The 17,113-nt window shown below is 36.9% G+C and overlaps 1 long non-coding RNA gene and 2 pseudogenes across 2 annotated transcripts; 2 read left to right on the forward strand and 1 right to left on the reverse strand.

The window, feature by feature from the left end:
- Positions 1 to 2,660: 2,660 nt before the first annotated feature.
- Positions 2,661 to 9,922, reverse strand: LOC125653419 (uncharacterized). Of its 2 annotated transcripts, none has more exons than XR_008796419.1 (4): positions 9,603 to 9,922; positions 7,712 to 7,875; positions 6,891 to 7,015; positions 2,661 to 3,134 (listed from the first exon to the last, which is right to left on the reverse strand). It is a non-coding gene; the product is annotated as an uncharacterized LOC125653419 (long non-coding RNA). The 2 variants fall into 2 exon arrangements; XR_008796418.1 differs by lacking the exon at positions 2,661 to 3,134 and adding an exon at positions 4,384 to 5,431.
- On the forward strand, positions 2,928 to 6,193 carry LOC130047539 (uncharacterized; annotated as a pseudogene).
- A 4,676-nt stretch (positions 9,923 to 14,598) lies between the features above and the next one.
- LOC125657441 (uncharacterized) lies at positions 14,599 to 15,637 on the forward strand (annotated as a pseudogene).
- Positions 15,638 to 17,113: the final 1,476 nt, after the last annotated feature.

The raw sequence follows: 17,113 nt of genomic DNA on the forward strand, positions 1-17,113 counted from the left end.
AAGTTTTCAATTTAAAATACACGTATCCTCCACTTTTCATCCATGATGTATAAGTTTCTCAATACACATGTGATATGTAATATTTTGTGACGTTTCAGGTACAGCTCACTTGCATTCCGTCCTGTTCTACAGAATACTTATGCCAATATACAAGGTATGATAATGTTACTGCAGTATATAATTTTAAACGGAAATCATGCAAGAGCTCTTCATATCAAGAAGATATAAAATGGCAGAAACGTCAATTGTGGTTCTATTGTAAAGAAAAGAGTTAAAATTCAATATTATCTGACTCATATGTACTGATATGCCCGTAGAGCACCCCCCACCCCCACTTCATACACACATCCACACTCGATTTTGTATTAGAACAATTTGTAATACATGCAAAGTGAAGATAACGAACAGTGATCAATCTCATAACTTCTGTTTCTTATATATGATTTTGTGGTTCGATAAGAACGGATATTATTAACTTTGTTGACAATTGGGTAGAATCAAGTGGTAGAGTTGTACTGCAGCTGATGATGACAGCCACATCAAAGATTGTTACAGTGGGACAAAGTAAATAACATTACAAGTGATTCACAGTATGGTTGCAAACCTAATATGTCTACTATTGATGCTATTTTTGCCTTACAGTCGCTTGTCAATCGTACTTTAAAGAACAAACAAAAATTGTATTGCTGCTTTGTAGATTACAAAAAAAGCATTTGATCTTATTGATAGAAGCAAGCTATGGTGTAAATTAACAAGAGGCCCAGGGGCCTTATAGGTCACCTGAGTATCATGTAACAACCTTCCAATGTTTGAATTAGGTTTGTGTTTAAATATAAGAATTTTACTTTTGGATGGAAGAAACATTGAATAGCGCCATAAATTTCAGTTTTGAAAGAAGCATCCTTGATCATCATTATCATACTATTAGTTTGTCTACTTAATACCCAGCAGCAGAGGAGAAGATTTTCAAAGAAATAAAATGCATTTTCACTATATGATCAATAGGGCCCCACCCTAATACCAGAACCACTGACCCAGGGGCCATGAATTTCACAATTTTGAAAGAGGCATCCTTGCTCATCATAACCATGCTATTGGTTTGTCTACTTAATACCCAAGGACAGAGAAGAAGATTTTCAAAGAAATAATGCATTTTCATTATATGACTTATAGAGTCCCACCCTAGCACCAGAACCCCTGATCCAGGGGCCATGAATTTCACAATTTTTAACAAGAGGTACTGTGAGCAATGCTCACTAAGAATACCCCCCGCTTACCCCAATCTCCCAAAGGGTGTTGGTAATAGGTATAAACTACCTCTTTTCTGAGTGTTGCTACTTTGATGTCCAGTGCGCATGACCTTTGACCTTTTGACCCCAAAATCGATAGGGAACATCTTTATCCCATGGGTAGTCCATATGTATGATATGGTGACTGTAGGTGGAAAGGATAATGCTTTAGAGCCCGGAAACCATTGCGTCTACAGACGGACGGACGGACAGACGGACAACCCGATTCCAGTATACCCCCCCACAACTTGTTACAGGGGGGGGGGGGGGTATAAAGAGGCATCCTTGCTCATCATTACCATACTATTAGTTTGTCTACTTAATACCCAGAGACAGAGAAGATTTTCAATGAATTTCTATACTTTCACTATATGACCAATAGAGCCCCACCCTAACACAAGAACCCCTGCCCCAGGGGCCATGAATTTCACAATTTTGGTAGAGGGCTCAATGCTCATTATAATTATGCCCACAGTTTGGCTTCTTGATGTCCAGGAGTAAAGAAGAAGATTTTTTAAAATTACACTCATTTTGATGGTTTTTGCCCCACCCCTCAGGCCCCAGGGGGGCAGGGACCACGAATTTCATAATTTTTGTTCCCCTCCACCCTCAGATGCTATATGCCAAAATTGGTTGAAATTGGTTCAGGGGTTTCAGAGAAGAAGCTGAAAATGTTCAAATGTTAACGCACGACGCACGATGCACGACGACGGACAAAAACAGATAGCAATAGGTCACCTGAATGCATTCAGGTGACCTAATTGGCGGATCGCCGATTTTCGTGTAAGCCCCGCCCACCATGACGACGGTAACTAGCCCGACATGAAACGCATAAACAACATGGCACGGATCATGTCGTTAAAGGACATACCAGACGATTTTTCCGCATCATTCATGTTACATACACCGTCCCTTCGGCAAAAACAACGGGCTGTCGCGTTTATGAAGGATTCCTATGTTAAACCAGTCAAATTATATGCACAAGAACGCGAAAATATGCTAATAAAAGCCGAAGTATATCGGAGTCAGAGGAAAACGGAGGACCCACACAAGATCAACATTGATGTCAACTTTGATGGGAAGAAATTAGACGATGCACTTTGCAGTTGCAAAGCTGGGTGTGTATACGGTTATTTTGAGTTATTGAAATAGTTTTTACTTGGTTATAATTTCAATTTTACGTTTTTGTTTATTTAAATTATTGTTCTTGAAGCATATAGATCTACGTACATGCGTGCTTCAGCCTCAGGTGTAAATAGAGAGCGTTTGTAAACAACCCCACTCGGAAAAGTTTTTTCATATTTCATAAACGTTGCTCAGTGTTATTCTTATTCTTTTTTTCAAATTTCATTTGTTGTATTTTTGTTCCTATTAGTAACTCGGTGCATTTTACCAATGTGTGTGTTTCCAGTTACTTGCTAACTAAAGGGTGCACATACCAGGTCAGTGTACCTATGATTCAGTATCTTTACCAAATACAGGTACACACCTTTCCCAAAAGCCTGTTTAGATAATTGTACTACACATATACATGTACAATAATTTTGTATTGTGGTACATGTAGTATTATAATGCTATTGTTAATTTGATAAATGTATATTATGCAAATTTGGTGTGGGGATTGGTTTCTATTTTTTCATGTTGTGTACACATTACAGGGAGGCAGGTCAATGTGCACATGTCTTAGCTGTTATCATGATTCTGGAGCAGTGGAAGATATCTGGTTTTGTTGAAATTCCCTCAATGCTGTCATCAACTTCCCTACCCCAACAGTAGGATAAGCCAAGAGGTGACAAGATTCAACCAGAACCAGTGTCCCAGATGATCATTTCCAACCCATCAAACCTAAACAGAAAAAGAAAGCCAATGGTGGCTTCCTTTGTTGACACACGGTAAAAAAAAAAAAGTGTACATCTTTCAATCAATGTTTTCTCTTATTTTTTTTTCTAATTGTTTTGCATGACTGATTGTCATTCTATATTTCACTCACATGGAGACAGTCTTTAAATTATGTTTTGGCCAAATTAAGGCTTTTCAGCAGAAAAGACTTACTTAGTTGTAAAGCACCTACAAGGACACCAGGGGTATGTTTTACAAAAGAACTTCAGACTTACGACAAAATTTTCAACTTTATTGTAAATCATTCACTCTGAATGCCAAATTTTTTAAAAGAAAATATTGAAAATTTTGCCTTAGAAAAGTTTTAATTCATTCATTTAAAGTAATAACTGTATAATACAATTAAGACTTGCCACAAGTTGTTTTGTAAAACGGGCCCCTGACCTCTAACAAGTTTTTACAGGTGTAATAATTAGGTCTCAGCCAAAAGACTCCAAACTACACAGCTGCCAAGTCACGCCCAAGTGTTTGGCACTGAACACTTGCTACAACATAAAGTTCTTTTAAATGGTCATTCAAAATTATTTTCAACAATTTTCAGGAAAACTGAAATCAGTGAAATGGATATGGAAATCCTGAAAAAGTTTAAACAAGCCCCGATTTCCTATCTGGTATCCACAGCAGCAGGACCAACTGTTGACACTCCATTCGGTGCTCATTACATAGGATCTCCTCTCAGCTATCATGTAAGCTACAAACTTCATTCAGACAAAATATATGAATTAACCTTTATTCAGACAAAATATATGAATTAAACTTTTTAAGTAGGTACTCTACAGTATCACAATGACTGACTTCCTTTTAAAACATGGAATGAAATATAAATATCAGCAATATTTGTCTTTTCATTTCAAAAACCATCGTCTAGCTGAGTAGCTTAGCATATCGACCGCTGAACTGTATATCAAGGGTTCGAGTCCTGCAGAGGTTTTAAATTTTTGTTGTTGGTCAGATTGCTTTATACTAAAACTGCATATTGTGACTAAATGAAGTAAATTTTAAAGTTTTCAATTTCAAAATATTGTTGCAAATATCCTCACTTTTCATCCATATCAAATTTCTTTGGTGTAGCATTATACAGTAAATATCAATGATTATTACATTTTCCACATGCAATCGATTCATTTAAAAAAATCCATTTGTAGGAATACCTCGTTGATATTATGAAAATTTAAAACAAAACGCATTTAGTGAATGAAGGTTAGCAGTTTTCTTTATCTTGAATTAAATATGGCATAAAATTGGTCAATACACAACAAGTTAACCATATCTGATCAACAATACTAAAAAGAGAAAGACTAATTTTGCACGACAGTATTTTAAACTGTTTTATACGAGCAATAGCCCGTTCAACATGCACACGATGTTTGGCTATTTTGACAGTTTCTGTTACCTCTGAAGCTTTCATCTGTGTTGCACATGACGCAAAAGGTGGAATGTTTAATCGAAGACCAATAGCTTCGATTTCCTTTTCAATATTAAACCCTTTGTCCACCATAACTCCATCACCATTTTGTAATTTCCCACATTGTTTAAGGTCTGACAATACTTTAAGGAAGCCACTCTCCTTTGTAATAACTTTATCAGATACTGATCCAGAGAATAACATGGAAGAAAATATTACAGACCCCCTTGGATCTATGCCCACAAGTCCTTTCAAAGTTGTGCATGACTTATAGTCAGAATAACATTGACTCTGTCGATTGAGAGAACTGGGCTTTTGTACTTTTAACTCCGTACAGTCAATAATGACGAAAGTGTCTGGAAAATCTTTCTTATAATTTTCAGTCATGTTTTCGATTATTACTTCACGATGAGGCCATATATCTACACTACCTAGTCTAAAAAACATGAAATTAATCCAGTGGGTGAATATTGCACTGAAGTCTTGCACAGATATATCAAACAAATATGAAATATGTTTAAAGTCAAAGTTTTGTCTCAGTTTTATCAAAACAAGCAAGAGCTGATCCTTTGTTGACAACGATTTTGCACCTTTAAGAGTTTTACTCCATATAATAGGATCTTCTTCTGTTGGTACTAAAAATGAGTATAAAACATTGAACCGGTCTTTAGAAAACCCTGTATAATACTGATAATCAGTGTCCTTCAGTTTTTTTTATATCCAAATCGTCCCGAATTTTGTTGTTGCAGCTCAAAATTAATTTGGAGCAGTTTTTCCTTCTCTTCAGTTAATGCAGTATTGTCAGCAATAATGGCCAGTATTTCAAGTGGATTACAACCTGAAATATATTTAGAAAATTTAATATTATTTTTTTTTGTATTCATGGGTAGTACAATAATGTAAAACATATATGATAAAAATAATCGTGAATGGTTTTTCATTAGACATTATTTATAAATTATATACAACTCAACATGGATCCCGATAGAAAACACACTTTTTCCATGAAAATCAAATCCGATCACAACTCATTGGAGATCCTAAACATAACCCTCAACATTATATGTCATGTCTATCATTACAATGTATTTATTATCGCAATGTATTTATTATCGCATAATTTCAGGCACCATTGATTTTACCTATTACAAAACCCCGTGCAGCAGAAAACTGTGGAAGAACTGTGTTCCCAAAAGCCCTTCATACCTGCGTTGACCTTGAATGCATTCAAAACCTTACACATGAATGGACTGAGCTGAATTTGACACAGAGTGATGCAATTAATTTGGAAAAATCAACAAGATCTCAGAGTCTGAACCAAATATGGCATACAGAACGAAGTAAGAGAATAACGACATCCAATTTCGGACTAATCATAAGAAGAAAAAAAAGACGTAAACCAGAATTTTTTAAAGAACACATTTCAAAAGAATGATTTCACATCTTCTGCTACATCATATGGTAAAGTGAATGAACACATTGCCAAGCAAATGTACATTAAGAAAACCGGACACCACCTTCATGATATAGGATTGATTGTAAACACAGAACTACCATTTCTAGGTGCTACTCCTGATGGCATAGTGTGTGATAAGTCTGAAAGTGGATTGATTGAAATTAAATGTCCTTACTCTGTCAGGGACAAGACCATCAGTGAAGCATGTGAAACAAGAAATGATTTCTTCCTCCAAAGAAATGGCGACACTTTCAGCTTAAAACAGGAGCATTCCCACTGGTATCAAGTCCACGGACAACTTCTAGTTACTGGAGCTCCATTTTGTGACTTCATTACATATACCAAACAAGACTTATATGTAGAAAGAGTTTATCCAAACAAGTCTACTATGGATGTGTTAGTTCAGAAACTAGCTAAGTTTTATGTCCAACATTTTAAGCCATTTATCCACAAATGTGATTCTGATCTACATGTATAATGTTGATTAACCACACCAACTATGAAAACAAGAATGTGTTTGTACCTGACATAATATGCCCCCTCCCCTCATGACAACAAGGACACAATAAACACTGACTCAGTGTGACAGAAAGATTTGTTTACAGGTCATTAATATCTTTGTATGGTAGATATATGTAGAGAGTCTTGGAGATAAAATTCTGTTTGCTGTCATACACTTAAATTTGTATATAAATGTACTAGATAATTCAAATTCAGTTGAGTAAAGTTCTCCTTACACTTTCAGTAACGTATTTACATTTTTGTATTTTGGTGCATAGATATCATGTCATTTGCAAATACTGCTCCTTGATACTAATATTCAATCATAGAACATAATTACCAGGAAGAATTGGGTTAACATTTTCTGTTGCTGATGCTTGAGAACTTGTAGTTGCAGTCGTTGAAACATGTTGGATTTCAGATGATGCCTTTAACACATCACTGCCAGCTTCATTGTGCTGATTCCTTTGATATGGATTACAAAGAAACATTTTCTTACAAATATTTTTTTAAAGATGAAATTTTTGTCAGACTGGGTAAAGGTTTTGCTTAAATATAGTACACTGTACATGCATTGTCATTTTTTTTAATGTGAGAATATTTACTTCAAAATGCTTTATCTTGCAGATGTATCATGCAATACTATATATATATAGTTATAATTCAGGGTGTCAAATCCCTATTTATTCCTATAAACTCAAAGGTTCTTATATATACCCTACCAGTCATTATAAAAATTCCTATAAAGCCCTATATATCCACAAAACAAAGGACAGTCCTATTTTCAAAAATGATAAAAAAAAGAAAGAAACAAAAAAGAGAGAGCTGATGCTAGATTGATATTTAGTTAGATTGTTATGAAGATAATAACTATGATCATTGTATAAGAACTGTCTGTTGGATGGAAAACTGTCCACATCTGAAAGGATTTTGTCTTTGTTTATGTTTCATATTATTTCTTCTCCAGAAACATACTATGCAGAAACAATAAACTTTTATACAAATTCTTTAATAAAAACCTTATTTATTCCTATAAATCTGCTGTAAAATCCCTATATTTGCCCTATAAACTGCAAATTGTTTTCCTTATAATCCCATATTTTTTAGACCCAAAGTGGCTTAAATTGACACCCTGTTGTATGTACATGCACTACAACTTACATATCAGTACTAGTGTCCATCAAAATCTGTCGCTTAGATGTAGTTCTCGTTTCTGAACTTGACCCTCTTTTGGTGGGTGGTTTTCGAGCTGGTGTCAATGCATCATAACTGACTGCAGACACTGGATCAGGATGAATCTCAGATGGCTGGCCATTGACAAAATGCTGATAATTGAAAAAAGGAACACATTAAAAAACATCCAATTTATCTTTTAAATATTGTAACAATTAAAACATCCAATTTTGTAATAATAAAAATGATGACTAAACAATATGATGAAATCAAAAAAGCAGTGGGACATTATACATTAAATAAAGGGTATGTGCATATATAGCAGGGTTAGGCGGTTAAAACCGCCCCCGGTTTTAACCGTCCTGATCAATACTCCCTAAGTGGTCATTACTGGTCAATTGAGATTTAAACTGTCCATTTTCCTATTTTTGTACATTTTTTGCAAAGATAAATTAAGTCTTTTCATTATAATATATGGATCAATTGGTTATCAATAATTTTCATTAGATAATTAGATGTAATTTCATAAGTTTAATATATTTGGTTTGCTGAAACTGTGATCATAATATCTTCAGAACTATAAAAGAGGGTCACATATAGCATAACTAGACAATAGGAGACAGACCTGCTTATACATGTACCTGGACAGATTAAGAATAACAGGTAGCTGGACATTAAATAAACACAGTGATTTAATATGAATTGGGTGACAGGTGCTCTAGATAAACAATGTGTTGCAATGTACAGAGCAGGAGATGTACCAGAGCACAGGAAACAAAGTTGACAGGTGTTAATTAGCATACTCGGGGACCACAGAGGACCAGTGTACATGTTATTGTTATGAAAACATCACCAACACACCCCCTCAAATGTTTATTTAACAGTTAAATGAAGATTTGAAACAATAGGTAGTTCTTGATAAACTAAAGAATTTGAACAGAAATAGAAATTACTTCCCCCATCATACTATCCCAATTTAACAGAGTCATTTACATTATTTATTTAATATTATGACTTGCAAGTATATTATAAACTGATAGTGCATGTTATGAATTACAGTATTTACCATAATGATGGATACTGAAACATTTAAAATAACCAACAACACAGACTATAATGACCAAAGAATTTTCAATCAACCAGTATTGACCATTATTGACCGGTTTTAACCAGTATTGACCACCGGCCCGGTCAATACTCATATTGACCACTTTTTTGCCAACCCTGATATGTAGTGCAATTTGCTAAAACAGAATTCTGGTTGGCATCATTGTAGAATATGTATACATGTTTCAGTATCCGTGTTATATGATTATAGAATACCTGAATCTACTGCCACAGTGATTGTGTACATGTACAGTACTTAAGTCTTAAAGGGACTGATTCAAGATTTTCCTCATAATTTTATTTTTCACTAAGTTTTAGTGATCAAATTCTACTGTCTAATATGTTTAAAAGGTTTCACAAAAAATTCAGGTTATACATGACAGAAGTTTAAAATAAAAACAAAATGAATACCAATAGAATGGTTATTTTGCCAAAATTTTGATCCCCCTGTTAAAATCCTGGATCCTTCCATGCTATATTTAGTCATCAGATCAGGTCGTATTTAACTGCATGAGTTTGCATAAATATGTATAACATAATCACTAATATTTTGATATACCTACCTATTCATTTGCAGTTCATATTACCTAGCACTTTACATGTAACTGTGCATGACAAAAAACTTGCATTTACACGAGTCATCATGCACCGATGATGCAGTCGACCTGCACGGGCACCAGATCTGCAGCTAGGCCTATGTCCCCTTTGTACTTTTTATTTACCAGTTTAATAATATTTTAATGAGCGTTACAAGTATCGGTGAGCATATTACCTTTCAACACACGTATAAATGTTTCGCTTTCCCTCTTTCTTTGAGTATATCTTCATTTAACTGATAATGGGGACGACCACACAAGCGTATCCACCTCTTAGCTTTTTCCAAGTTTCTTCCAGGTTTTGGAAAAGGAATGAACACTATCCCTCCTTGAAGCCGATCTGGGTATCTGCTATCAGTGTTACAAGTGCCCCAACAGCAACGTTTCACCATAACTGCGTTGTCATAAACCAATGTAAACAATCCGATAAAATGTCGAATTTTCGCTTGCTGTCGGGCAAAATGGCGGCGCGTCCTTAGCTTCAGAAAGCGCGTGTAAATGGAGCTCTCTGATTGGCTAATGCTCCCGTCACTCAAAAATTCGGCGATCCGCCAATTAGGCAAGGCTTGCAAGGCCAAATATTTTGTATTATAAAATCTATGTACGATAATGTCAAATCATGTGTCAAATTTAATGGACATTTAACATAATTTTTGATAATAAATGTGGAGTTATGCAGGGGGAGGTTTTATCTCCCCCACTTTTCTCACTCTATGCCAATAATTGTGAAATGGATATTTTTAAAGACAAACTGTCCAAGTATCGAAATTCAACTTATTAATATTTTTCTTTTAATGTATGCTGATGATATGGTTATCATCTCAGAAACTGCTGAAGGTCTTCAGAAAATTTTAAATTCTCTGTATTTTTACTCTAATGAATGGAATTTGAAAGTAAGTGTAGAGAAAACAAAAGTTATGATTTTTCGCAATGGTAAAAAAATTTGTATTGATAACAAATGGTTAGATGACGGGAATGAACTTGAAATTGTAGATAAGTTCAATTACCTTGGCATATCTGTATCTTACAATGACAAATTTAGTCAAACTCAAAAACATGTTGCAGATCAGGATAGAAAGGCATTGTTTGCGTTAACATCAAAATTAAAGAACCATATCTTGAACATTCACTTAAGCTCCATGTGAACCAAAAACTCCCAGCTTCAAATAATGTCGTTGTTGACGTAGCCATGTTAGGTAGCCCGTCAGCTCCATTGATTACCATATCTGTTCACCATTCCAATACTAGGTTCGTATTCTGTCTTCATTCATCATAAACACGAATAACTGATATAAGATTAAAACCGTAAAGAGATAAGCTCTTGCGGATTGACAAGATTGACTAAAATAAGGCATTCATCCCTCTTGCGCCTCTAGCTGTTTTACAAAATGAGGTGACGCATGCGCTGAAGTCATTGTTTATCATGGAGGCGAATTTGATAGCGAGAGGATGTAGTGTTTGAAATGACGACGTTTATCGTTGCTTTAGTGTGGAATTGAATGGTTTGAATTGTATTCCCTTGCGGAAAAATCATTCATGAATTGATTTATGTAAGTTTGCGAACGATTCACTTCAAATGAAAGCTGAAATAAATTGAAACCGAAGCGCGACTGATTTCCCACATACTTTATGAAGGCTTGGGCAGAAACGAGGGGGATAGGAAAGACCGAATATAAATAACCCCCTCGTTTTCACATAAATTACCTGTTTACTTGCACAAGTGAGAGAGCATATGGCAGTTCGGTCCGGTCAACAGGTGATGCTTATTTTCAAGAAACATGTTTCCATCTCTTGTTTTCCAGTGGTCTGTATTTGCTTGTTTTCGTTTTTGATTTGAACATATTTCATTGTATCAATATACAAAGGTTATTGGTTACAAGTTCTAGCAACATCGTCTCGTTTTTTTGTTTATTGTTTATCGGTTTTACGAGATTAATCACTGTTTGACATCATCACCTTTTTTAGTTAAGACAAAGCTCAGACTTTCAGGAATATTTAACAGACATCTAATACTTGAAATCTTCTCTTCAGTCATGAATTGAGGGGATATTAGTTTTTTTCCCAATCTGATTAAGATAAAATCCTTTGATCCACTGACGTAGATCACTACATGTTGCAAAGTTAAAAGTGGCATGACAACAGTATAAGTTCATGACACATCTTGCCTTTAGAGAAATTTCACAGAATCTACACCTTCTTAAGGACACCACTATCATGATGCCATACATAACTTTAAACTTGATAACCTATCTCGGTAAGTCACCAGTTACATCAGCTTTGATTGTTTTCTGTTCCATCGAGAATTTTGTTTTCATACTGATACGTCATCAGTTGTAGGTGAAGTACCAAAAATTTCGATCCTAGCTTAGCGCTCAGAGCCGTAGCAGTGAGAGTTCTTTAATGTGGCAACGCCTGCCGCAAAACGAGACTTCCATTTTTAATGTCATACCCAAAAGACCCGTGATCTCACTTTTAAATGCCGAACGTTTTGCGAAGGAGCAACCACTACCTATGTTTACGTCTTAAGTTTGACGCAGCTATGACACGAACGGGGCTCGAACTCACGACCTTCCTGTTACGAGCCAATCGCTCTACCACTGAGCTACTGTGACCGGTTTGGTATATATATATATATATATATATATATATATATATATATATTGGGATAAATCTCCGATATAATCTTCTAGAGTGCTCGACGTGGCCTCACGGAGCTACATAAATTGACGATCAGATGGAGTTCAATCGCATAACATTTATTTCTCTACAGGCTGTTTCGTGAGGGGATGGTTTCCCCTCACTCGTCGGGAGAAAAATGACATCTAACGAAAAACATCCGCGTGGCTGAGAATATGTTACACAGAAACATACTGGATAGTTGCTAAGCATGATTACACACAGGATTGAGTAAATAGAAATTTATGGGAATGACGGCAAGTGCTGACAAGTTCTGAACGCTTATTCAATGAAGATTTTTCGGGATGACATATTATAAAGAATTTCTCTAGAATACAGAGGTTGCACTTTTTTGAAATGTTTGAGTATGATGATGTTTTTCCTAAAATTTCCCACTTGATTTTGTAGTCAATATTTTTGTCTTTCAATGTCCATATGAATTTGCTGAGCTCGGTGGTATTCTTTTTCGTGGAATTACGGAATGAATGAGTGTGGTTGGCGTATCTTAATTTGAACTCGGTGTCTGCTAGTCCCACGTAGCTCTCTTCTTGTCCATTATCGGCTCTGACTCTAGCTAAATACACAATTCCGTGGGCGCGACATTCACCGTTGAGCGGGCATTGGTCTTTGTTTCGGCAATTACACCTGTTACATGTATCTCCGGTCTGGCGCACTTGTTTAATTGAAGCGTTATGCGAGTCAATTACATTTTGCATGGATGGCATACAACTGTATGATATTTTAATAGTGTTTCTGTTGATAATCGGGCGTAGAACATGGCCTATCGGGAAACACTCATCTATAATTTTGAGAAACTGTTTACCCAAGTTTGTTTTTACGTTACTATCATATGGGGGGTTAAACCATGTGATGTTACGGGAACGATTTCTTCTGCTGTTCTGTTTAGTTTTGGCTGATTCGTCGTATGTTAGCTTGTATACATGTAACAGGTGTAATTGCCGAAACAAAGACCAATGCCCGCTCAACGGTGAATGTCGCGCCCACGGAATTGTGTATTTAGCTAGAGTCAGAGCCGATAATGGACAAGAAGAGAGCTACGTGGGACTAGCAGACACCGAGTTCAAATTAAGATACGCCAACCACACTCATTCATTCCGTAATTCCACGAAAAAGAATACCACCGAGCTCAGCAAATTCATATGGACATTGAAAGACAAAAATATTGACTACAAAATCAAGTGGGAAATTTTAGGAAAAACATCATCATACTCAAACATTTCAAAAAAGTGCAACCTCTGTATTCTAGAGAAATTTTTTATAATATGTCATCCCGAAAAATCTTCATTGAATAAGCGTTCAGAACTTGTCAGCACTTGCCGTCATTCCCATAAATTTCTATTTACTCAATCCTGTGTGTAATCATGCTTAGCAACTATCCAGTATGTTTCTGTGTAACATATTCTCAGCCACGCGGATGTTTTTCGTTAGATGTCATTTTTCTCCCGACGAGTGAGGGGAAACCATCCCCTCACGAAACAGCCTGTAGAGAAATAAATGTTATGTGATTGAACTCCATCTGATCGTCAATTTATATATATATATATATATATATATATATACTTTGAATCTGAAATTACAACACTACATATGTATAATATCACCAGTATTTTATAGTACTACTACCACCTCAGTCTTGGCAATGTTTCAACTAAAGGTATATGTACCGTATTGAACAGTATTTATATTCGATGTTAAAAGGCAGACCCAAATTTTATCAGTACGATAAACTATGAAAAATAATGCGATTTTACGTTTTCAATAGATTATGATGGGTATAAAAGGAAAACCGGTCTCCTCAATGTAAGGTTAAACATTGATTTATGCGGATATTTCCCCACATAATGCTATGAGTGACGCAAAATTTGTTAAGAGTAAGAATATTCTGAATGCTGTATATCACTCATCTATTCCTTTCCCTTGAATGACGATAAATTCAACAAGATAATTCCCTAACATTTTCAATAATGTGATTTAACCACTAGAGGTTAAATCCATTTATCAAAGTGATACGGAGGTTTTATTTTTTATTACTGTGCTATTTTCCGGCATCCCAAAGGCACTACCCCGGGTTCTTAGAGTCATCCACGTCACGATTTTCGGGATATTAGCCGAACACAGCAAAAATGTGACGTCATACGCCAAGTCGTCAGTCGTTTGCAAACAAATTCAAGGTAAGACGTGTTTGAGATTTCTCCGCTGAAAATTTATAACACTCAATTATTCGTTTAAAAGATTTTCTTTACGATTTTCTCGTGCGATGTGGCAGCATTTTTAAAAGGTAATCGTACCATTTAAACTGTCCGATGGCCACATAATTTGCAGATTTCACTCGGATTTAACTTTTCATTTTTTGGCGTCTACGCGTGGCTCAAATCTTCAACTTCCAATTTTCTCATCCTGCGACATATAGGTTATTAATTAATTTCATTAGTTTCTCGTTTTTGTATTTGCATTACTCAACGTACAATATTGACAATGCCAAAGAGGAAGAACCAACAACCCACGTCCGCAGTTAAGTCGAGGAGGCACCCTAAGGGTACTGATGGATCGGACAACGCTACCTTAGTTCCCACCCCAATTCAACTAGCAAGAGAACCATCAAACACGGGCCCCCAGGTCCCAACAACGCCATTTACCAACGAGCAATTGTTTCAGGTGTCGCAAGCCGTGGCAGACATCATATCCAGGCAGTCTCAATGCACGCCCATAGAGCCCCTCCTGCCAAGCATGTCTGCGGATGAGCCGAGTACAGGTACAGAAGCTGAGATATTTTCTAGTAACTATCTTGCTCAAACGCAGAGTTATGACAATGATTTGGGGCACATGGTGCCAAATAGATTGGAACACAAAATTGTAAATGGGGAATATATCAATTTGGAGCTGTTGGTTGAAAATTCTGAGGGGGTTGATCCCAACGATGACACTAAATATTTTTCCATGAAAGAGGGTAGCCTTACTTTGGCCTCTAAGTCCAAAGCCAAGGTCATAACCAACATACAGGTTTGGACTGATGCTTTCCTCATCTATGCGTCAATATATGCTTCAGCACATCATGAGAGCAGGGCCCAACTATTCAAATATATCCATACCATTAGGTTGGGGGCAAGTAGAGTTAAGACCTTGGGATGGCGCGATTATGATGTTTAATTTAGGTTGAAGAAGGAGGCTAACCCTTTCCTTTCATTTGCTGTTGTTGACCAAGAGCTATCTATGGTTCCTGTACATGTACAGTACAACAACCACCCAGTCTTCCTACAGCCAGGCATCGCTCCTAAAGTGTTATGCTTTTAATTACAAGGGGCAATGTAGCAAATCTCGGTGCCAATATAAACATGAATGCATATCATGTTCACAAAATCACCCCTACATCAGGCATAAAACATCCTCAGGCACCAGTTTAAATTTTAGGTCTGGTGATATGCAAGCAACTTGGCGACCTCAGCAACCCAAGAGATCCACACAACCAAGCTCAACTAGTAGAGTCCCTTATGCCCAGTCATTTAGACCTCACTAATATCGCAACAAGCCCAGTCAAGGTGCGCATGTTGAGCAAATTATTGACCAATTACCCACTCGGTTCGGTGGTTAGGTATGGGGGGGGGGGGGAGTACATCAAGTATCCAGAGTTACATCGCGTCAACACGGGCATGTAAGTCTCCCCAAGACTTGGCGAAAACGGGCCATGGCTGCGCTATGACTGATTCATCATTCTTTTAGTCATAGTTTTTTTCCCTACATTTATATTGACCATTTATAGACTATTGAAGGTATATGACTTCTGTATTGACAATTAATATCACCTAGTCATTTATGGCGTTATTGATTGACTTGATGAATTTTCACCCAGTACTCGATTGACATGGATACTAATTGGTGTTGAAGGTGGCAGGGGGATTAAAATTTAAAGCCAGATATGGGCTAGAGTGAATATTCAATATTGCCTCATCGTGTCACGTACACTCTGATAGTTATTCGTAACCGTGTGGTTTTGTCCGGGTTGCCTTACTGGTGGCGCAGCCTATGATTGAGCATAGTCTCGTGGCGGCTATTTTGGCTCACCAGTAGCTCTCAACAGCTTGTTTTCCTATTTGACTTTGTGTTTAAATGACTGAATTTTGCCATACTAGGTGATCAAACAGGTGAGCATCTGTGCTCAGGGCCCACCTGTTCATGCTTGTATTGTTCAGGGATGCCAGAACGGCAGTAATTGATGCCTGGCTCCCTTATTGTTATTGTAAATTGCAACCGTGGCCAATATCGCCAAATAAAAGTTTTTCAAGGTACATTATGCCATTTCTTAAATTTCATTTTGTGCATGAGGATATGCAAGTCTGGGCTCAGTGCATCGTTTTATAAATCACTCCAACCCACAACAGCACCACCCGATCTATCCTTATCAATCGCTCAAACCCACAACAGCACCCCCTGATCTATACTTATAAATCACTCCAACCCACACCAGCACCACCTTATTTATCCTTATAATCACCCTAACCCACACCAGTACCGCCCTATCCATCCTTATAAATCACCCTAACCCACAACAGCACCACCCGATCTATCCTTATAAATCACTCCAACCCACAACAGCACCACTCGATCCATCCTTATAAATCACTCCAACCCACAACAACACCACCCGATCTATCCTTATAAATCACTCCAACCCACAACAACACCACTCGATCTATCGTTATAAATCACTCCAACCCACAACAGCACCACCCGATCTATCCTTATAAAGCATTCCAACCCACAACAGCACCACCCGATCCATCCTTATAAATCACCCTAATCCACAACAGCACCACCCGATCTATCCTTATAAATCACTCCAACCCACAACAGCAACACCCGATCTATCCTAATAAATCACTCCAACCCACAACAACACAACCTATCTATCCTTATAAATCACTCCAACCCACACCAGCACCACCCGATCTATCCTTATAAATCACCCTAACCCACAACAGCACCACCCGATCTA

This window comes from Ostrea edulis, chromosome 7 (genome assembly GCF_947568905.1).
Source record: "Ostrea edulis chromosome 7, xbOstEdul1.1, whole genome shotgun sequence".
Classification (NCBI taxonomy): domain Eukaryota; kingdom Metazoa; phylum Mollusca; class Bivalvia; order Ostreida; family Ostreidae; genus Ostrea; species Ostrea edulis.